Source organism: Mesoplodon bidens, assembly GCF_964165515.1.
Source record: "Mesoplodon bidens genome assembly, contig: HAP1_SCAFFOLD_196, whole genome shotgun sequence".
NCBI classification, from domain to species: domain Eukaryota; kingdom Metazoa; phylum Chordata; class Mammalia; order Artiodactyla; family Ziphiidae; genus Mesoplodon; species Mesoplodon bidens.
This window is the reverse complement of record NW_027671428.1, coordinates 497,590-520,990: the sequence shown is the minus strand read 5'-3', so window position 1 is coordinate 520,990 and position 23,401 is coordinate 497,590. Positions and strand designations below refer to the sequence as shown.

At 43.2% G+C, this 23,401-nt stretch overlaps 1 long non-coding RNA gene across 1 annotated transcript in view; it reads left to right on the top strand.

The window, feature by feature from the left end:
* Window positions 1-23,401, top strand: part of LOC308611409 — an 874,260-nt gene that overhangs the window by 384,411 nt on the left and 466,448 nt on the right. The window lies entirely within an intron of this gene.

The window sequence follows — 23,401 nt, the reverse complement described above, 5'->3', positions numbered from 1 at the left end:
AAAATGGAGCTCAGGGGCACAGCAATTCACAAACAGGCAGAGTAATAAAGGACAACAATCGTCCAAAAATCTGTTGAGGGAAGGCAACGAGGCGGTCTTGAAAGCGAGGCAGAATAGCAGGAAACAGATTTCAAGAGGTACGTTGGAATCGCCTTTAAAGCACAGGAAGAGGGGCACAACTTCGACAATGACGCACTTGGCCATAAAGGGCGTATGTGATTACTCCTGAATATATTCAGGAGAAATCGCATACGTCCTTTTTGGGCAAGCAAGCACGCGGGCAATGCAAATCTGCACTACAAAGAAGTATCACTTCCCACCGGTCAAAAGGGACATCCACAAAATGTGTAAAAACCAGAAAGGCAAGACAGGCCCTGGAGAACAGGGAGCCTTGTTATGCTGATGGGCGGGATGTAAATTGCCAACTGCCTCTCTGGAGGAGTGCATTGCGTTCCCTAAAACAAGTAAACAACAGAGCTACAGAGACAAGGGCACTTCCAGTCTAGGGAATATAACTTGGGAAAACTGAAAATCAATAAGACAGAGCCACCCCCAAAATTAGGGCTGCACTGCTTACAAGAACCTCAACTTGGTTACACCTAAAATATCCCAGGATATATAAAAATGGTTCAAAAAACTGTGGTATTTATGTACGATGGAATATCCCTCAGCCATAAAATCAATGTCAAAAGACCAGGAGCAGCAAAGTGAGTGGATTCAGGTACAATGATTCTAAGTGAAATAAGTCACACAGAAAAAGAAACTTATCATAAGATATCACTTATGAAGATCCTGTAAACATGGCTACACATGAACTGAGTTAGGAAAGAGAACAGAGTCTCACATTTAGAAAACACTCTTATGCCTGCTTAAGGGGAAATGAGAGGTGGGGTGATGCATAAAACCAGAGTTTGATATAAGCACAGGTATCATTGCTAAAACCAACTGTGGAATAGACAAGACCTACACCTTCCTCAGTGAAAGGGACTCAAAACCCCATATTGCCCTCAGAGGAATAGATCAGACTAGTAAGAATCTTAAAACCAATATATTGATATGTCTCTGTAAGGGAATCAAGTGTGTCCAGACTGGCAAAAACATGGCAGCGAGAATCAGCTCAAACCCACTATAAAATGGAATTTCAAAAACAAAACCAAAAAACAGGGAAATTCTTTCCATTTCCTTCAGGGTCTCTGATGAAACCTGGAATGACTCTATCTACAATGACAGCTGGATGTGGCATAAGGCTGGACACTTGGGACTGAGAGGATTGGTGAGATTGGGTGAGCAAATGCAGACCCTTTAAAGCAAAAATGCATGGCCCCCATTCCATGGGTCCCAACTCTCCATGTTGAAGGGAATATTACTACAGCTATAACATGTACGGGAAACCTAGAGAATGGACACACTGTGAATACAAAAGGTTTCTAAAACTCAACGAGTAGTCCCTCTCCTGAAGCTCCGGTTTGCCTTTCCAACTGCGTTACTATCAGTCTCCCAACTTAGAGAGACAACCCCTTTAACCTCCTGGTTCGCAGAGGTTGCCAATTTGGCAGAGGATGGAAGGGAAGAGGGAGAACCAATGAGAGAGTAGCTGTTAGGCATTTGGACGGGCACATGTCACTCTAATTTCCCGGCAGGAAGAAGAATTAACCAGAGTCTCAGCCACCCACGGGAACCAGTATAGTTCCTGAACCAAAATTTTGGACTTGCGTACAGCTCACAAAAAATGAGTTGAAAAATGGAGCTCAGGGGCACAGCAATTCACAAACTGGCAGAGTAATAAAGGACAAGTATCGCCCAAAAATCTGTTAAGGGTAGGCAACGAGGCGGACATGAATAGAAGGCAGAATAGCAGGAAACAGATTTCAAGAGGTACGTTGGAATCACCTTTAAAGCACAGGAAGAGAGGCACAACTTCGACAATGACGCACTTGGCCAAAAAGGGCGTATGCGTTTTCTCCTGAATATATTCAGGAGAAAACGCATACGCCCTTTTTGGCCAAGCAAGCAAGCGGGCAATGCAAATCTGCACTACAAAGAAGTATCACTTCCCACCGGTCAAAAGGGTCATCCACAAAATGTGTAAAAACCAGAAAGGCAAGACAGGCACTGGAGAACAGGGAGCCTTGTTATGCTGATGGGCGGGATGTAAATTGCCAACTGCCTCATTGGATGAGTGTATTGGCTTCCCTAAAACAAGTAAACAACAGAGCTACACAGCCAAGGGCACTTCCAGTCTAGGGAATATACCTTGGGAAAAATGAAAATCAATAAGACAGAGACACCCCCAAATTTAGGGCTGCACTGCTTATAAGAACCTCAAATTGGGTACACCTTAAATATCCCAGGAAATATAAAAATGGTTCAAAAAACTGTGGTATTTATGTACGATGGAATATCCCTCAGCCATGAAATCAATGTCATAAGACCAGGAGCAGCAAAGTGAGTGGATTCAGGTACGATGATTCTTAGTGAAATAAGTCACACAGAAAAAGAAACTTATCATAAGATATCACTTATGAAGATCCTGTAAACATGGCTACACATGAAGTGATTTAGGAAAGAGAACAGAGTCTCACATTTAGAAAACACTCTTATGCCTGCTTAAGGGGAAAGGAGAGGTGGGGTGATGCATAAAACCAGAGTTTGATATAAGCACAGGTACCATTTCTAAAACCAACTGTGGAATAGACAAGACCTACACCTTCCTCAGTGAAAGGGACTCAAAACCCCATATTTCCCGCAGAGGAAGAGATCTGAATAGTAAGAATCTTAAAACCTATGTATTGATATGTCTCTGTAAGGGAATCAAGTGTGTCTGGACTGGCATAAACATGGCAGCGAGAATCAGCTCAAACCCACTATAAAAAGGAATTTCAAAAACAAAACCAAAAAACAGGGAAATTCTTTACATTTCCTTCAGGGTCTCTGATAAAACCTGGAATGAACCTATCTACAATGACAGCTGTATGTGGCATAATGCTGGACACTTGGGACTGAGAGGATTGGTGAGATTGGGTGAGCAAATGCAGACCCTTTAAAGCAAAAATGCATGGCCCAATTCCATGGGTCCCAACTCTCCATGTTGAAGGGAATATTACTACAGCTATAACATGTACGGGAATCCAAGAGAATGGATACACTGTGAATACAAAACGTTTCTAAAACTCAACGAATAGTCCCTCTCCTGGTGCTCCGGTTTGACTTTCCAACTGCTTTACTATCAATCTCCCAACTTGGAGAGACAACCCCTTTAACCTCCTGGTTCGCAGAGGTTGCCAATTTGGCAGAGGATGGAAGGGAAGAGGGAGAACCAATGAGAGATTAGCTGTTAGGCATTTGGACGGGCACATGTCACTCTAATTTCCCGGCAGGAAGAAGAATTAACCAGAGTCTCAGCCACCCACCGGGAACCAGTATAGGTCCTGAACCAAAATTTTGGACTTGCGTACAGCTCACAAAAAACGAGTTGAAAAATGGAGCTCAGGGGCACAGCAATTCACAAACTCGCAGAGTAATAAAGGACAACTACCATCCAAAAATCTGTTGAGGGAAGGCAACGAGGCGGACTTGAAAGCGAGGCAGAATAGAAGGAAACAGATTTCAAGAGGTACGTTGGAATCGCCTTTAAAGCACAGGAAGAGGGGCACAACTTCGACAATGATGCACTTGGCCATAAAGGGCGTATGCTTTTTCACCTGAATATATTCAGGAGAAAACGCATACGCCTTTTGTTGCCAAGCAAGCACGCGGGCAATGCAAATCTGCACTACAAAGAAGTATCACTTCCCACTGGTCAAAAGGGACATCCACAAATGTGTAAAAACCAGAAAGGCAAGACAGGCCCTGGAGAACAGGGATCCTTGTTATGTTGATCGGAGGGATGTAAATTGACAATTGCCTCACTGTACGAGTGCATTGTATTCCCTAAAACAAGTAAACAACAGAGCTACAGAGCCAAGGGCACTTCCAGTGTAGGGAATATACATTGGGAAAACTGAAAATCAATAAGACAGAGCCACCCCCAAATTTAGGGCTGCACTGCTTACAAGAACCTCAACTTGGGTACACCTTAAATATCCCAGGAAATATAAAAATGGTTAAAAAAACTGTGGTATTTATGTACGATGGATTATTCCTCAGCCATGAAATCAATGTCATAAGACCAGGAGCTGCAAAGTGAGTGGATTCAGGTACGATGATTCTAAGTGAAATAAGTCACACAGAAGAAGAAACTTATATTAAGATATCACTTATGAAGATCCTTTAAACATGGCTACACATGCACTGAGTTAGAAAAGAGAACAGAGTCTCACATTTAGAAAACACTCTTATGCCTGCTTAAGGGGGAAGGAGAGGTGGGGTGATGCATAAAACCAGAGTTTGATATAAGCACATGTACCATTTCTAAAACCAACTGTGGAATAGACATGACCTACACCTTCCTCAGTGAAAGGGACTCAAAACCCCATATTTCCCGCAGAGGAATAGATCTGACTAGTAAGAATCTTAAAACCTATGTATTGATATGTCTCTGTAAGGGAATCAAGTGTGTCTAGACTGTCATAAACATGGCAGTGAGAATCAGCTCAAACCCACTATAAAAACGAATTTCATATTCAAATCCAAAAAACAGGGAAATTCTTTACATTTCCTTCAGGGTCTCTGATGAAACCTGGAATGACCCTATCTAAAATGACAGCTGGATGTGGTATAAGGCTGGACACTTGGAACTGAGAGGATTGGTGAGATTGAGTGAGCAAATGCAGACACTTTAAAGCAAAAATGCATGGCCCCCATTCCATGGGTCCCAACTCTCCATGTTGAAGGGAATATTACTACAGCTATAACATGTATGGGAAACCTAGAGAATGGACACTCTGTGAATACAAAAGGTTTCTAAACCTCAACGAATAGTCCCTCTCCTGGTGCTCTGGTTGGACTTTCCAACTGCTTTACTATCAATCTCCCAAATTGGAGAGACAGCCCCTTTAAGCTCCTGATTCGCACAGGTTGACAATTTGGCAGAGGATGGAAGAGAAGAGGGAGAACCAATGAGAGAGTAGCTGTTAGGCATTTGTACGGGCACATGTCACTCTAATTTCCCGGCAGGAAGAAGAATTAACCACAGTCTCAGCCACCCACCTGAAACCAGTAAAGGTACTGAACCAAAATTTTGGACTTGCGTAGAGCTCACAAAAACAGAGTTGAAAAATGGAGCTCAGGGGCACAGCAATGAACACACTGGCAGAGTAATAAAGGATAACTATCGTCCAAAAATCTGTTGAGGGAAGGCAACGAAGCGGACTTGACAGCGAAGCAGAATATCAGGAAACAGATTTCAAGAGGCACGTTGGAATCGCCTTTAAAGAACAGGAAGAGGGGCACAATTTCGACAATGACGCACTTGGCCAAAAAGGGCGTATGCGTTTTCTCCTGAATATATTCAGGAGAAAACGCATACGCCGTTTTTGGCCAAGCAAGCATGCGGGCAATGCAAATCTTCACTACAAAGAAGTATCACTTCCCACCGGTCAAAAGGGACATCCACAAAATGTGTAAAAACCAGAAAGGCAAGACAGGCCCTGGAGAACAGAAAGCCTTGTTATGCTGATGGGCGGGATGTAAATTGCCCACTGCCTCACTGGAGCGGTGCATTGCGTTCCCTAAAACAAGTAAACAACAGAGCTACAAAGCCAAGGGCACTTCCAGTCTAGGGAATATACCTTGGGAAAACTGAAAATCAGTAAGACAGAGCCACCCCCAAATTTAGGGCTGCACTGCTTACAAGAACCTCAACTTGTGTACACCTTAAATATCCCAGGAAATATAAAAATGGTTCAAAAAATTGTGGTACTTATGTACGATGGAATATCCCTCAGCCATGAAATCAATGTCATAATACCAGGAGCAGCAAAGTGAGTGGATTCAGGTACGATGATTCTAAGTGAAATAAGTCACTCAGAAAAAGAAACTTATCATAAGATATCACTTATGAAGATACTGTAAACATGGCTACACATGAACTGAGTTAGGAAAGAGAACAGAGCCTCACATTTAGAAAACACTCTTATGCCTGCTTAAGGGGGAAGGAGAGGTGGGGTGTTGCATAAAACCAGAGTTTGACATAAGCACAGGTACCATTTCTAAAACCAACTTTGGAATAGACAAGACCTACACCTTCCTCAGTGAAAGGGACTCAAAACCCCATATTTCCCGCAGAGGAATAGATCTGACTAGTAAGGAACTTAAAACCTCTGTATTGATATGTCACTATAAGGGAATCAAGTGTGTCTAGACTGTCATAAACATGGCAGTGAGAATCAGCTCAAACACACTATAAAAAGGAATTTGAAAAACAAAAGCAAAAAACAGGGAAATTCTTTACAATTCCTTCAGGGTCTCTGATGAAACCTGGAATGACCCTATCTACAACGACAGCTGGATGTGGTATAAGGTTGGACACTTGGGACTGAGAGGATTGGTGAGATTGGGTGAGCAAATGTAGACCCTTTAAAGCAAAAATGCATGGCCCCCTTTCCATGGGTCCCAACTCTCCAGGTTGAAGGGAATATTACTACAGCTATAACATGTATGGGAAACCTAGAGAATGGACACACTGTGAATACAAAAGGTTTCTAAAACTCAACGAATAGTCCCTCTCCTGGTGCTCCAGTTTGACTTTCCAACTGCTATACTATCAATCTCCCAACTTGGAGAGACAACCCCTTTAACCTCCTGGTTCGCCCAGGTTGCCAATTTCGCAGAGGATGGAAAGGAAGAGGGAGAACTAATGAGAGAGTAGCTGTTAGGCATTTGGACGGGCACATGACACTCTAATTTCCCAGCAGGAAGAAGAATTAACCAGATTCGCAGCCACCCACCGGCAACCAGTATAGGTCCTGAACGAAAATTTTGGACTTGCGTACAGCTCACAAAAACAAGTTGAAAAATGGAGCTCATGGGCACAGCAATTCACAAACTGGCCGAGTAATAAAGGACAACTATCGTCCAAAAGTCTGTTGAGGGAAGTCAACGAGGCGGACTTGAAAGCGAGGCAGAATAGCAGGAAACAGATTTCAAGAGGTACGTTGGAATCGCCTTTAAAGCACAGGAAGAGGGGCACAACTTCGACAATGACGCACTTGGCCAAAAAGGGTGTATGCGTTTTCTCCTGAATATATTCAGGAGAAAACGCATACGCCCTTTTTGGCCAAGCAAGCAATCGGGCAATGCAAATCTGCACTACAAAGAAGTATCACTTCCCACCGGTCAAAAGGGACTTGTACAAAATGTGTAAAAACCAGAAAGGCAAGACAGGCCCTGGCGAACAGGGAGCCTTGTTATGCTGATGGGCGGGATGTAAATTGCCAACTGCCTCACTGGAGGAGTGCATTGTGTTCCCTAAAACAAGTAAACAACAGAGCTACAGAGCCAAGGGCACTTCCATTCTAGGGAATATACCTAGGGAAAACTGAAAATCAATAAGACAGAGCCACACCTAAATTTATGGCTGCAATGCTTACAAGAACCTCAATTGGGTACACCTTAAATATCCCAGGAAATATAAAAATGGATAAAAAAGTTGTGGTATTTATGTAAGATGTAATATCCATCAGCCATGAAATCAATGTCATAATAACAGGAGCAGCAAAGTGAGTGGATTCAGGTACGATGATTCTAAGTGAAATAACTCACACAGGAAAAGAAACTTATCATAAGATATCACTTATGAAGATCCTGTAAGCATGGCTACACAAGAACTGAGTTAGGAAAGAGAACAGTGTCTCACATTTAGAAAACACTCTTATGCCTGCTTAATGGGAAAAGAGAGGTGGGGTGATGCATAAAACCAGAGTTTGACATAAGCACAGGTACCATTTCTAAAACCAACTTTGGAATAGACAAGACCTACACCTTCATCAGTGAAAGGGACTCAAAACCCCATATTTCACGCAGAGGAATAGATATGACTAGTTAGAAACTTAAAACCTATGTATGGAAATGTCTCTCTAAGGGAATCAACTGTGTCTAGACTGGCATAAACATGGCAGCGAGAATCAGCTCAAACCCACTATAAAAAGGAATTTCAAAAACAAAACCAAAAAACAGGGAAATTCTTTCCATTTCCTTCAGGGTCTCTGATGAAACCTGGAATGACCCTATCTACAATGACAGCTGGATGTGGTATAATGCTGGACACTTGGTACTGAGAGGATTGGTGAGATTGGGTGAGCAAATGCAGACCCTTTAAAGCAAAAATGCATGGCCCGCATTCCATGCGTCCCAACTCTCCAGGTTGAAGGGAATATTACTACAGCTATAACATGTATGGGAAACCTAGAGAATGGACACACTGTGAAAACAAAAGGTTTCTAAAACTCAAAGAATAGTCCCTCTCCTGGTGCTCCGGTTTGACTTTCCAACTGCTTTACTATCAATCTCCCAAATTGGAGAGACAGCCCCTTTGAGCTCCTGGTTCGCAAGGTTGCCAATTGTGCAGAGGATGGAAGGGAAGAGGGAGAACCAATGAGAGAGTAGCTGTTAGGCATTTGGACGGGCACTTGTCACTCTAATTTCCTGGCAGGAAGAAGAATAAACCAGAGTCTCAGCCACCCACCGGCAAACATTACAGGTCCTGAACCAAAATTTTGGACTTGCGTACAGCTCACAAAAAAAAAAGTTGAAAAATGGAGCTCATGGGCACAGCAATTCACAAACTGGCAGAGTAATAAAGGACAACTATCGTCCAAAAATGTGTTGAGGGAAGGCAATGAGCCAGACTTGAAAGCGAGGCAGAATAGCAGGAAACAGATTTCAAGAGGTGCGTTGGAATCGCCTTTAAAGCACAGGAAGAGGGGCACAACTTCGACAATGATGCACTTGGCCAAAAAGGGCGTATGTGTTTTCTCCTGAATATATTCAGAAGAAAACGCATACTCCCTTTTTGGCCAAGCAAGTAAGCAGGCAATGCAAATCTGCACTACAAAGAAGTATCACTTCCCACCGGTCAAAAAGGATATCCACAAAATGTGTAAAATCCAGAAAGGCAAGACAGGCCCTGGAGAACAGGGAGCATTCTTATGCTCATGGGCGGGATGTAAATTGCCAACTGCCTCACTGGAGGAGTGCATTGCGTTCCCTAAAACAAGTAAACAACAGAGCTACAGAGCCAAGGTCTCTTCCAGTCTAGGGACTATACATTGGGAAACCTGAAAATCAATAAGACAGAGCCACCCTCAAATTTAGGGCTGCACTGCTTACAAGAACCTCAACTTGGGTACACCTTAAATATCCCAGGAAATATAAAAATGGTTCAAAAAATTGTGGTACTTATGTACGATGGAATATCCCTCAGCCATGAAATCATTGTCATAAGACCAGGAGAAACAAAGTGAGTAGATTCAGGTACGATGATTCTAAGTGAAATAAGTCACACAGAAAGAGAAACTTATCATAAGATATCACTTATGAAGATCCTTTAAACATGACTGCACATGAACTGAGTTAGGAAAGAGAACAGAGTCTCACATTTAGAAAACACTCTTATGCCTGCTTAACGGGGAAGGAGAGGTGGGGTGATGCATAAAACCAGAGTTTGACATAAGCACAGGTACCATTTCTAAAACCAACTGTGGAATAGACAACACCTACACCTTCCTTAGTGAAAGGGACTCAGAACCCCATATTTCCAGCAGAGAAATAGATCTGACTAGTAAGAATCTTAAAACCTATGTATTGATATGTCTCTGTAAGGGAATCAAGTGAGTCTAGCCTGGCATAAACACGGCAGCGAGAATCAGCTCAAACCCACTATAAAAAGGAATTTCAAAACAAAACCAAAAAACAGGGAAAATCTTTACAATTCCTTCAGGGTCTCTGATGAACCCAGGAATGACCCTATCTACACTGACAGCTGCATGTGGCATAAGGCTGGACACTTGGGACTGAGAGGATTGGTGAGATTGGGTGAGCAAATGTAGACCCTTTAAAGCAAAAATGCATGGCCCCCTTTCCATGGGTCCCAACTCTCCAGGTTGAAGGGAATATTACTACAGCTATAACATGTATGGGAAACCTAGAGAATGGACACACTGTGAATACAAAAGGTTTCTAAAACTCAACGAATAGTCCCTCTCCTGGTGCTCCAGTTTGACTTTCCAACTGCTATACTATCAATCTCCCAACTTGGAGAGACAACCCCTTTAACCTCCTGGTTCGCCCAGGTTGCCAATTTCGCAGACGATGGAAAGGAAGAGGGAGAACTAATGAGAGAGTAGCTGTTAGGCATTTGGACGGGCACATGACACTCTAATTTCCCAGGAGGAAGAAGAATTAACCAGATTCGCAGCCACCCACCGGCAACCAGTATAGGTCCTGAACGAAAATTTTGGACTTGCGTACAGCTCACAAAAACAAGTTGAAAAATGGAGCTCATGGGCACAGCAATTCACAAACTGGCCGAGTAATAAAGGACAACTATCGTCCAAAAGTCTGTTGAGGGAAGTCAACGAGGCGGACTTGAAAGCGAGGCAGAATAGCAGGAAACAGATTTCAAGAGGTACGTTGGAATCGCCTTTAAAGCACAGGAAGAGGGGCACAACTTCGACAATGACGCACTTGGCCAAAAAGGGTGTATGCGTTTTCTCCTGAATATATTCAGGAGAAAACGCATACGCCCTTTTTGGCCAAGCAAGCAATCGGGCAATGCAAATCTGCACTACAAAGAAGTATCACTTCCCACCGGTCAAAAGGGACTTGTACAAAATGTGTAAAAACCAGAAAGGCAAGACAGGCCCTGGCGAATAGGGAGCCTTGTTATGCTGATGGGCGGGATGTAAATTGCCAACTGCCTCACTGGAGGAGTGCATTGTGTTCCCTAAAACAAGTAAACAACAGAGCTACAGAGCCAAGGGCACTTCCATTCTAGGGAATATACCTAGGGAAAACTGAAAATCAATAAGACAGAGCCACACCTAAATTTATGGCTGCAATGCTTACAAGAACCTCAATTGGGTACACCTTAAATATCCCAGGAAATATAAAAATGGATAAAAAAGTTGTGGTATTTATGTAAGATGTAATATCCATCAGCCATGAAATCAATGTCATAATAACAGGAGCAGCAAAGTGAGTGGATTCAGGTACGATGATTCTAAGTGAAATAACTCACACAGGAAAAGAAACTTATCATAAGATATCACTTATGAAGATCCTGTAAGCATGGCTACACAAGAACTGAGTTAGGAAAGAGAACAGTGTCTCACATTTAGAAAACACTCTTATGCCTGCTTAATGGGAAAAGAGAGGTGGGGTGATGCATAAAACCAGAGTTTGACATAAGCACAGGTACCATTTCTAAAACCAACTTTGGAATAGACAAGACCTACACCTTCATCAGTGAAAGGGACTCAAAACCCCATATTTCACGCAGAGGAATAGATATGACTAGTTAGAAACTTAAAACCTATGTATGGAAATGTCTCTCTAAGGGAATCAACTGTGTCTAGACTGGCATAAACATGGCAGCGAGAATCAGCTCAAACCCACTATAAAAAGGAATTTCAAAAACAAAACCAAAAAACAGGGAAATTCTTTCCATTTCCTTCAGGGTCTCTGATGAAACCTGGAATGACCCTATCTACAATGACAGCTGGATGTGGTATAATGCTGGACACTTGGTACTGAGAGGATTGGTGAGATTGGGTGAGCAAATGCAGACCCTTTAAAGCAAAAATGCATGGCCCGCATTCCATGCGTCCCAACTCTCCAGGTTGAAGGGAATATTACTACAGCTATAACATGTATGGGAAACCTAGAGAATGGACACACTGTGAAAACAAAAGGTTTCTAAAACTCAAAGAATAGTCCCTCTCCTGGTGCTCCGGTTTGACTTTCCAACTGCTTTACTATCAATCTCCCAAATTGGAGAGACAGCCCCTTTGAGCTCCTGGTTCGCAAGGTTGCCAATTGTGCAGAGGATGGAAGGGAAGAGGGAGAACCAATGAGAGAGTAGCTGTTAGGCATTTGGACGGGCACTTGTCACTCTAATTTCCTGGCAGGAAGAAGAATAAACCAGAGTCTCAGCCACCCACCGGCAAACATTACAGGTCCTGAACCAAAATTTTGGACTTGCGTACAGCTCACAAAAAAAAAAGTTGAAAAATGGAGCTCATGGGCACAGCAATTCACAAACTGGCAGAGTAATAAAGGACAACTATCGTCCAAAAATGTGTTGAGGGAAGGCAATGAGCCAGACTTGAAAGCGAGGCAGAATAGCAGGAAACAGATTTCAAGAGGTGCGTTGGAATCGCCTTTAAAGCACAGGAAGAGGGGCACAACTTCGACAATGACGCACTTGGCCAAAAAGGGCGTATGTGTTTTCTCCTGAATATATTCAGAAGAAAACGCATACTCCCTTTTTGGCCAAGCAAGTAAGCAGGCAATGCAAATCTGCACTACAAAGAAGTATCACTTCCCACCGGTCAAAAAGGATATCCACAAAATGTGTAAAATCCAGAAAGGCAAGACAGGCCCTGGAGAACAGGGAGCATTCTTATGCTCATGGGCGGGATGTAAATTGCCAACTGCCTCACTGGAGGAGTGCATTGCGTTCCCTAAAACAAGTAAACAACAGAGCTACAGAGCCAAGGTCTCTTCCAGTCTAGGGACTATACATTGGGAAACCTGAAAATCAATAAGACAGAGCCACCCTCAAATTTAGGGCTGCACTGCTTACAAGAACCTCAACTTGGGTACACCTTAAATATCCCAGGAAATATAAAAATGGTTCAAAAAATTGTGGTACTTATGTACGATGGAATATCCCTCAGCCATGAAATCATTGTCATAAGACCAGGAGAAACAAAGTGAGTAGATTCAGGTACGATGATTCTAAGTGAAATAAGTCACACAGAAAGAGAAACTTATCATAAGATATCACTTATGAAGATCCTTTAAACATGACTGCACATGAACTGAGTTAGGAAAGAGAACAGAGTCTCACATTTAGAAAACACTCTTATGCCTGCTTAAGGGGGAAGGAGAGGTGGGGTGATGCATAAAACCAGAGTTTGACATAAGCACAGGTACCATTTCTAAAACCAACTGTGGAATAGACAACACCTACACCTTCCTTAGTGAAAGGGACTCAGAACCCCATATTTCCAGCAGAGAAATAGATCTGACTAGTAAGAATCTTAAAACCTATGTATTGATATGTCTCTGTAAGGGAATCAAGTGAGTCTAGCCTGGCATAAACATGGCAGCGAGAATCAGCTCAAACCCACTATAAAAAGGAATTTCAAAACAAAACCAAAAAACAGGGAAAATCTTTACAATTCCTTCAGGGTCTCTGATGAACCCAGGAATGACCCTATCTACACTGACAGCTGCATGTGGCATAAGGCTGGACACTTGGGACTGAGAGGATTCGAGAGATTGTGTGAGCAAATGCAGACCCTTTAAAGCAAAAATGCATGACCCCCTTTCCATGGGTCCCAACTCTCCAAGTTGAAGGGAATATTACTACAGCTATAAAATGTACGGGAAACCTAGAGAATGGACACACTGTGAATACAAAAGGTTTCTAAAACTCAACGAGTAGTCCCTCTCCTGGTGCTCCAGTTTGACTTTCCAACTGCTTTACTATCAATCTCCCAACTTGGAGAGACAACACCTTTAACCTCCTGTTACGCACAGGTTGCCAAATTGGCAGAGGATGGAAGGGAAGAGGGAGAACCAATGAGAGAGTAGCTGTTAGGCATTTGGACGGGCACATGTCACTCTAATTTCCCGGCAGGAAGAAGAATAAACCAGAGTCTCAGCCACCCACCGGCAACCATTATAGTTCCTGAACCAAAATTTTGGACTTGCGTACAGCTCACAAAAAAAAAGTTGAAAAATGGAGCTCATGGGTACAGCAATTCACAAACTGGCAGAGTAATAAAGGACAACTAGCGACCAAAAATCTGTTGAGGGAAGGCAATGAGCCGGACTTGAAAGCGAGGAAGAATAGCAGGAAACAGATTTCAAGAGGTACGTTGGAATCGCCTTTAAAGCACAGGAAGAGGGGCACAACTTCGACAATGACGCAGTTGGCCAAAAAGGGCGTATGCGTTTTCTCCTGAATATATTCAGGAGAAAACGCATATGCTCTTTTTGGCCAAACAAGCAAGAGGACAATGCAAATCTGCACTACAAAGAAGTATCACTTCCGACCGGTCAAAAGGGACATCCACAAAATGTGTAAAAACCAGAAAGGCAAGACAGGCACTGGAGAACAGGGAACCTTGTTATGCTGATGGGCAGGATGTAAATTGCCAAGTGCCTCACTGGAGGAGTGCATTGTGTTCCCTAAAACAAGTAAGCAACAGTGCTACAGAGCCAAGGGCACTTCCAGTCTAGGGAATATACCTTGGGAAACCTGAAAATCAATAAGACAGAGACACCCCCAAATTTAAGACTGCACTGCTTACAAGAACCTCAACTTGGGTACACCTTAAAAATCCCAGGAAATATAAAAATGGTTCAAAAAACTGTGGTACTTACGTACGATGGAATATCCCTCAGCCATGAAATCAATGTCATAAGACCAGGAGCAGCAAAGTGAGTGGATTCAGGTACGATGATTCTAAGTGAAATAAGTCACATAGAAAAAGAAACTTATCATAAGATATCACTTATGAAGATCCTGTAAACATGGCTACACATGAACTGAGTTAGGAAAGATAACAGAGTAACGAATCTTATCTTAACATATCACTCATAGGGTGAATGTACTCATGGCTACACATGAACTGATTTACAAACACAACAGAGTCACACATTTAGAAAACAATCTTTTGCCTGCTTAAGGGGAAAGGCGAGGTTGGTTGATGCATTAAATCACAGTTTTAAATTAACACAGATACCGTGACATAAACTAAATATATAATAGACAACACCTACTTCCAGCACAATGAACTGGACTCAACACCCCCTATTCATTGCAGAGGAATATATCTGACTCTAAGAATTTTAAATCATATGTATTCTCATGTCTCCATAAAGGAATCATATGTGTGTATAATTGCATGAACAGAGCACTGAAATTCAGCTTAACCCCCTTATAAAAATAAGTTTCAAAAGCAAAATACAAAAACAGCGAAACAGAGAGAAATCTTAAAAATTACGTTCAGGGCCTGTGATCCAACCTGGATTGACCACCTTTACACCCACAGCTGGATGAGACAAAAGACTGGACACTTGGGACTGACAAGATTGCTGAGGTTGTGTGAGCAAATGAACACCACTTAGAACAATACTGTGTGCTACCCATTCTAGTGTTCCCAAATCTCCAGGTTTAAGGGAATCTTCCTACAGTTAAAACATGCATGGGAAACCCAGTGGATGGTACACTGTGTAATTGGGAAAGTTTTCTAAAAGGTACCTCATTTTTCCTTTCGTCGTGCTCGGCTTCACCATTCCATCTGCATTACTAAAAATCTCCCCACTTGGAGTGTCAGTGCCTTTACCCTCCTTTTATGCACAGTTTGCAAATTGTGCAGAGGATGAACAGGAAGAGGGGAAACAAATGAGAGATTAGCTGTAGTTGTTTGGATGGGCACATATCACTCTACTTTCCCATCAGGAAGAAGCATTAGCCAAAGGCTCAGCCTGAAACCGCGGAACCAGACTAGGACCTAAAGCCATCCTGCGGTATTGCAGCCAGCTCACAAATAGGCGATTTGAAAAATGGAAATCAGGGGCACAGCAATTCACAAACTTGCAGAGTTATAAAGGACAACTATCATCCAGAAATATATTGAGGTAAGGCCGTGAAGAGGATTTGAATGCAAGGCAGAATTGAAGGAAACAGATTTCAAGAGGTACATTGGAGTCATCTTTAAAGCACATGAAAAGCGACAGAACTTCAACAATGTTGCCCTTAGCTGAAAAGGGAGTATGTGCATTTTCTTGAATATATTCGGGAAAAAATGCATAAGCCCTTTTTGGCCAAGCAAGCCATCAGGCATTGAAAATCCACACTACATAGAAGTGTCCCTTACCTCCAGTCAAAAGGGCCATCCACAAATAGTGTAAAAACCACAAATGCAGGACAGGCCATGGAGAAAAGGGAGCCTGGTTACACCGATGGACAGGATGTAAATTGCCAACAGCCTCTCTGCAGAACTGTATGTTGTTTTCTAAAACAGAGCTACAGAGCATAGCACACTTCCACACATGGGCGTGTATTTTGGGAAAACTAAAAATCCACAACACACAGCCAGCGCAAAGTTCAGGGCTGCTCTGCTTACAAGAACCTCGACTTCAGTACACATTAAATATCCCAGGAAAGGAAAAAAAAATGGATATAGATGTAGTGGTACTTATATACAATGGAATGTCACTCAGACATAAAATCAATGTCATAAGGCCAATAGCAGCATAATGAGTGGCTTTAGGTAAGATGATGCTAAGTGAAATGAGCCACAAAGAAACAGAAACTTATTGTAATATATCACTTATAGAGGGAATGTAAACATGGCTACACATGAACTGAATTTCAGAAGAGAACAGAGTTACACATTTAGAAAACACACTTATGCCTCCTTAAGGGGAAAGGTGACGTGGGGTGATGTGTAAAAGCAGAGTTTGAAATTAGCACAGATACCATTCCATATACCAAATATGTAATAGACAAGATCTACTCCTTTCTCAATGAACTGGACACAAAACACCCTATTCACTGAAGAGGAATATATCTGACTGGTAACAATCTTGAAACCTATGTATTTATATGTCTCCATAATGGAATCAAGTGTATGTAGATTGGCATAAACACAGATCAATGGAACAGGACAGAAAGCCCAGAGATAAACCTACATACCTATGGCTATCTCATCTATGACAAAGGAGCTAAGGATATACAATGGAGAAACGACAGTCTCTTCAGTAATTGGTGCTGAGAAAACTGGACCCCTACACATAAAAGAATGAAATTAGAACACTCCATAACACCATACACAAAAATAAACTCTAAATGGATTAGAGATCTAAATATAAGACCAGACACTATAAAACACTTAGAGGAAACCATAGGCAGAACACTCTATGACATAAATCACAGCAAGATCCTTTTTGACTCACCTTCTAGAGAAATGGAAATAAAAACAGAAATCAACAAATGGGACCTAATGAAACTTAAAAGCTTTTACACGGTACAGGAAAACATAAACAAGATGCAAAAACAACCCTCAGAATGGGAGAAAATATTTTCAAATGAAGCAATTGACAAAGGATTAATCTCCAAACTTTACAAGCACCTCATGTAGCTCAATATCACAAAAACAAACAACCCAATCCAAAAACGGCCAGAAGACCTAAATAGACATTTCTCCAAAGAAGATATACAGATTACCAAGAAACACATGAAAGGATGCTGAACATCACTAATCATTAGAGAAATGCAAATCATAACTATCGTGAGGTATCACGACACAGCAGTCAGAGTGGCAATCATCAAAATAATCTACAAAACAATAAATGCTGGAGAGGCCTTTATTGGAGAAAAGGGAACACACTTGCACTGTGGGTGGGAATGTAAATTGATATGGGCACTAAGGAGAACAGTACGGAGGTTCCTCTAAATAACTAACAATAGAGGTACCATACGACACAACAATCCAACTACTGGGCATTTGCCTTGCGAAAACCATAATTCAAAAAGCGTTATGTACAAAAAAGTTCATTGCAGCTCTATTTACAATAGCTTGGACATGGAAGCAACCTAAGTGTCCATCGCCAGATGAATGGATAAAGAAGATCTGGCACATATATACAATGGAATATTACTCAGCCATACAAAGAAGCAAAACTGAGTTATTTGTACTGAGGTAGATGGACTTAGAATCTGTCCTACACAGTGAAGTAAGTCAGAAAGTGAAAAACAAATACTGTATGTTAACAGAGATATACGGGATCTAATGAAGAAAAACAAAAAGATGTTGAAGAACCTAGTGGCAGGACAGGATTAAGGACACAGACGTAGAGAAAGGACTTGAGGACACCGGAAGGGGGATGGGTAAGCTGAGACGAAGTGACAGAGTGGCATGGACATAAACACATTACCAAATGTAACACCGATAGCTACTGAGAATCAGCCACATCGACCAGGGAGATCAGCTCGGTGCTTTGTGACCACATAAAGGGGTGGGATATGGGGTGTGGGAGGGAGATGCAAGAGGGAGGGGATCTGGTGATATTTGTATATGTACAGATGATTCACTTTGTTATACAGCAGAAACTAACACTCCATTGTAAAACAATTATACTCCAATAAACGTGTACAAGGAAAAAAAAAAAAAAGAAAGCCCAGGGATAAACCTACACACCTATGGTCAACTAATCTATGACAAAGGAGGCAAGACTATACAATGGAGATAAGACAGTCTCTTCAATCATTGGTGCTGGGAAATATGGACAGCTACATGTAAAACAATGAAATTAGAACACTCCCCAACACCATACATAAAAATATATTCAAAATGGATTAGAGACCTTAATGTAAGACCGGACAGTATAAAACTCTGAGAGGAAAACTTACGAAGGATACTCTGACGTAAATCACAGCAAGATCTTTTTTGATCCACCTCCTATAGTAATGAAATAAAAAAGAAAACTAAACAGATGGGACCTAATGAAATGTAAAAGCTTTTGCAAAGCAAAGGAAACTACAAACAAGACGAAAAGACAACCCTCAGAATGGCAGAACATTTTTGCCAATGAATCAATGGACAAATGATTAATCTCCAATATATATAAACAGCTCATGCAGCTCAATATTAATAAAACAAACAACCCCATACAGAAATGGAAGAAGATCTAAATAGACATTTCTTCCAAGAAGACATAGAGATGGCCAGTACGCACATGAAAATCTGCTCAACATCACTAATTATTAGAGAAATGGAAATCGAAACTACAATGAGGTATCACGTCACACCTGTTAGAATGGGCATCATCAGAAAATCTACAAACAACAAATGATGGAGAGGGTGTGGAGAAAAGGAACCTTCTTCCACTATTGCTGGGAATGTAAATCGATATAGTCTCTATGCAGAACAGTATGGAGGTTCCTTAAAAAACTAAAAATAGAATTACCATATAATCCAGCAATCCCACTACTGGGCATATACCCAGAGAAAACCATAAATCAAAAAGACACATTCACCACAATGTTCATTGCAGCACTATTTACAATAGCCAGGTAATGAAAGCAACCTAAGTGCCCATAGAGAGATGAATGGATAAAGATGTGGTACATATATACAATGGAATATTACTCAGCCATACATCGGAATGAAATTGGGTCATTTGTAGAGACCTTGATGGATCTAGAGACTGTCATACAGAGTGAAGTAAGTCAGAAAGAGAAAAACAAATATTGTATGTTAATGCATATATGTGGAACCTAGAAAAATGGTACAGATGAACCGGTTTGCAGGGCAGAGATAGAGACACAGATGTAGAGAACAAACATATGGACACCAAGGGGGGAACGCCATGTGAGGGTGGTGGTGGGATGAATTGGGAGACTGGGATTCACATGTGCACACATAAGTATAAAATAGATATCCAGTAAGAACCTGCTGTATAAAAGAAATAAATAAATTTAAAAAAATTAAAAATAAATAACATTTAATAAAATAAACCAAAAAAAACGTTTTTCCCTTCACATAGACGTCTTTATATTAATGCATTATTTCCATGTTTATATCTCCAAATTTAAAAAAAAAGAGGAATAAATAACATCTACCTTGAAACAAAAAGAAAAAAAGAAAAAAAAATCAGAACCCACCAGTTATACAGAGGAAAATCGTATCAGGGCACTTGCTCCAGTTGTAAAAAATTCTTAAGTTGGTCAGAGGTGGGAAATCGTCTCCCATGCAGTGAGCAGCGCTCCCCCCCACAAGGAACATCCTCATTGCAAAGCTGGGGGACTGTGTCGAGGCGTCTGTGAGTAAATGTGAGATGAGCCCCAGTCCTGCTGCAGCTGAACTCTTCCCACCCTTTCCAGGTAAAACAGCTGAATATGTACAAGAACTTGCAAGCCTAGAGGAAGGGCTGTGGAGCCACACCAGCGACAGCACGCAGGCCGACTTGGTGCCTGCTGGCCAGCCAGGATGGTCCTGGCCCCAGATGCTCTTCTGGAAGCTTTCCATTTCCCTACCTGAGATACCCCTCCTGCCACGGCCCCCACTGCTTTTTTACTTCCTCACCTCTGCCTGGGGAGAAATTCCAGCGGCAGGTATGGGTGACACATCCTCTTCTTTAGCAGGTGGCAGCCTGGCAACTCCTGCAGAAAGTCCAGCAGAGCCCCACTCACACTGGGCCACACACAAAGCCATGGCCCCTCACTCCCTCCCACCACCCCAGCCCCGACACTGCTGACGGGGCAGAGAATATGGCGTCAGGCACAGCTACAGGGGCTCTTGCTGACTGTAGAGGAGTTTATATTGACCTTAACCCAGACACACCTGAGGAGGGCTGGCAGGCAGTGTCAGGCTGCCCAAATCAGCCAATCCTCACCCCTCAGGGGATCACAGTTGCAGAAAATGAACCTTGCTAAACAGGCCACGGCCAAGGAACAGGTGTGGGCTCTTGAGAGTCAGGATAGACAAGGGGCTTCAGCTGCGGCTTTTTTCTCATCATTTTATCTGGTCCATGAGTGGAAAACAACTTCAAGAAGACCCTATACTAATGAGAGGAACCCAGGAGTCAGGGAGAGGAGTGATGGTGGGTGGAGACAGAGGCCTGGTGCCCTGGCTGCAGTGGAAGTGTCTGGAAGACCAGGCCGAGAGAGGCTGCACAGAGTGATAGCCAGGGTCACAGACCTGTCAGGGCTGCTGTTTGTTAGTTCAAGTCCTGCTCTGAGGCGTTCTGAGTCAGCTGTGAGTGACAGGTGAGATGGGGGTTCTCTGCAAGGTGGGCAATGTGCACAGTTCTTGTGTGTCCAGCCCTGCTTGGGTACCTGCCCAGGGGAGCTCTGTATCCTGGGAAGGGCCTGGATATGAGAGCCCAATGGGCTGCTGGGTAACTGCACAGGTGAGCTCCATACGCTGGGAGGGACATGACCACGAGGGCCCCGTAGGCTGAGGGGTGGGGGGTGCAGCCCAGGTGAGCTCCATTTTCTGGGATTGGCCTGACCACGAGAGTCCCATTGGCTGCTGGAGACCTGGTAAAGGATATCAGGACAGTCAGTGAAGCCATCGAGGATATACATCCAGTAGCTCCTATTTCCTACACCCTGCTGGTCATTCTACCATCCACCAGGCCATGGCATTCTGTATTAGACTTCAATGATGCCTTCTTCTGTATTCCATTCATCTCAGAGTCACAAGGATTTTTGGCTTGTGAGTGGCAGGACACAACATGCAACCAAAGCAATAATGCTGGGCCATCCTTCCCCAATGGTTCAAAAATACCCACACCATCATTGGGGAAATGTCCTCTAAAGACCTAAAAGTTCTACCTCTGTAAAAGGGAACCCTCCTTCAATATGCAGAGGACATTCTGATCACCAGGCCTACTAAAGACGCCTCTGAACTACCTAGTCAAGAAAGGATAGAAGGTGTCCAAGAAAAAGGCTCAAATATCCCAGGCTAAGGTGACATGCCTGGGCTTCATTGTCACAGATATTCGGAGAAACACATCCCAGGATAGGGAAGAAGCCATTTGCAGCCTTACCTCTTCTAAAACTAGAAGACAGCTTAGGGGTTCCTGGGGAGGCCAAGGTTTTCTGCATCTGGATCCCTAACTACAGTCTAATAGCTGGGCCTCTACATGAAACACTGACACGAAAAGATGATGATCCTTTTGAATAGAATCCAGAAGCAGCCTTTCAAGAATGGAAAGAGCAGTCAATTCAGACCCTTGCCCAGGATCTCCCTAATTTAGCTAAACCCTTTGACCTTTACATACCCAGTCATAGGTTAATCGCCCTTGGAGCCTTAGTGTAAAAACTGGGACCACTTGAAATGGAGCAACAAAAGAATGCCCTTCAGGTATGATAAACTATGGTCACCAAGGACTTTGCCCACCGACTCATCAGGCCAGGATACTGGGGTATCTAAAAAGCTGAATCAGAAGCCCGCAAGGCCAGCTCCCTCCTAAGGGAAAAGGACCCCACGTGGTGATCCTAACCACTCATCATGCCCAGAAGTTGCAGGGGTCGCTCTGTGGACACACTGACCTCGAGTGAGGAGGCCCTCCAACTCCAACCTCCAGAGAGACAAACGGGGGCAACAGGCCCCCAAAATGACTCGTGTGACCATCACTTGACCTGGAGTTTCTCTCAGAAAACAACAAGACTGTGCCCCGAAAGAGCAGACTACTGCTTGCAGGACTTACTGCACCCAGAGGGGCGCTAATAAGCTTGGCGGGGGAAACATATATCATGCTTTCACCATAGAAAGCCCTACAGACACCGCGGTGATGATGGTCAATATGACCGGCTGGACTGCTGGATACTTCTAAAGGCCGTTGACTCTGTGGACGTCATGGTCCTGGATCACCACTGACCCTGGACTGTCTGGGAGTTGTGCGGGCAGGGCTCTGACACATGGTGCTGTTTGTACATTAATTCAGGGACCTAATTAAAGAAAGCACAGACTAGTGGTCAGAGCATCTAGGCTGGCAAAAAACGTCAGCCTAAGGTCGCCGAACAAATGTGGGGTGGGGTGAAACCTGCCACCACAGCATCTCTGCGCATCTCTTTCCTGGACCCTTAAAGGTCATTAGAATCTATAACACTTCCAATGCTGGTGCTCAGGCGGACGAGAAGTGAGGCAGGAGGCCTTGGGACAATCAACCTCACCTGGAGGCTGGTGGGGAGACGTTTTGACCCTCCCCCCATGTATCAGGGCTCCCACCACAGCATGAAGCAGTCACAAAAGAGGGGTCTGCACCCTCAACACCCCAAGAATGAGGAACGGAACAAAAAGCCGAGGAGGTGTTCATCTCCGGCAACGTTCATTAAAAACTCCTGGGAGATAAAAAGAGAATCTGGGCAATAACATAAAGTCTAACCTGTTTTTCCTTTGTGCTTTGTCTAATTTCACGTGCTCCTAGGGTTCCGCATGCAGAGGTCCCACACCCGGCACTTCAGACCCGATTTCCTAGTGCAGAATGGCTGGGTCGACACCTCAGCTGGCGGGGTCCCATGCAGACTCCGCGGCATAGAGCCTGAGCTGCAGCCAACCCAGCCCTCGAGAGCTCGATCCCCACCCTCCCACTGACGCTGCCGGGATCCCTACACAGCAGCCCAGCCCACAGCCCGTGGGGGAGTGCACGCTCTCACCTCTCCTTTCTGTTTTCAAAATAATGTTTCCTTTGCTTCTGAACCAAACTCAGTCTT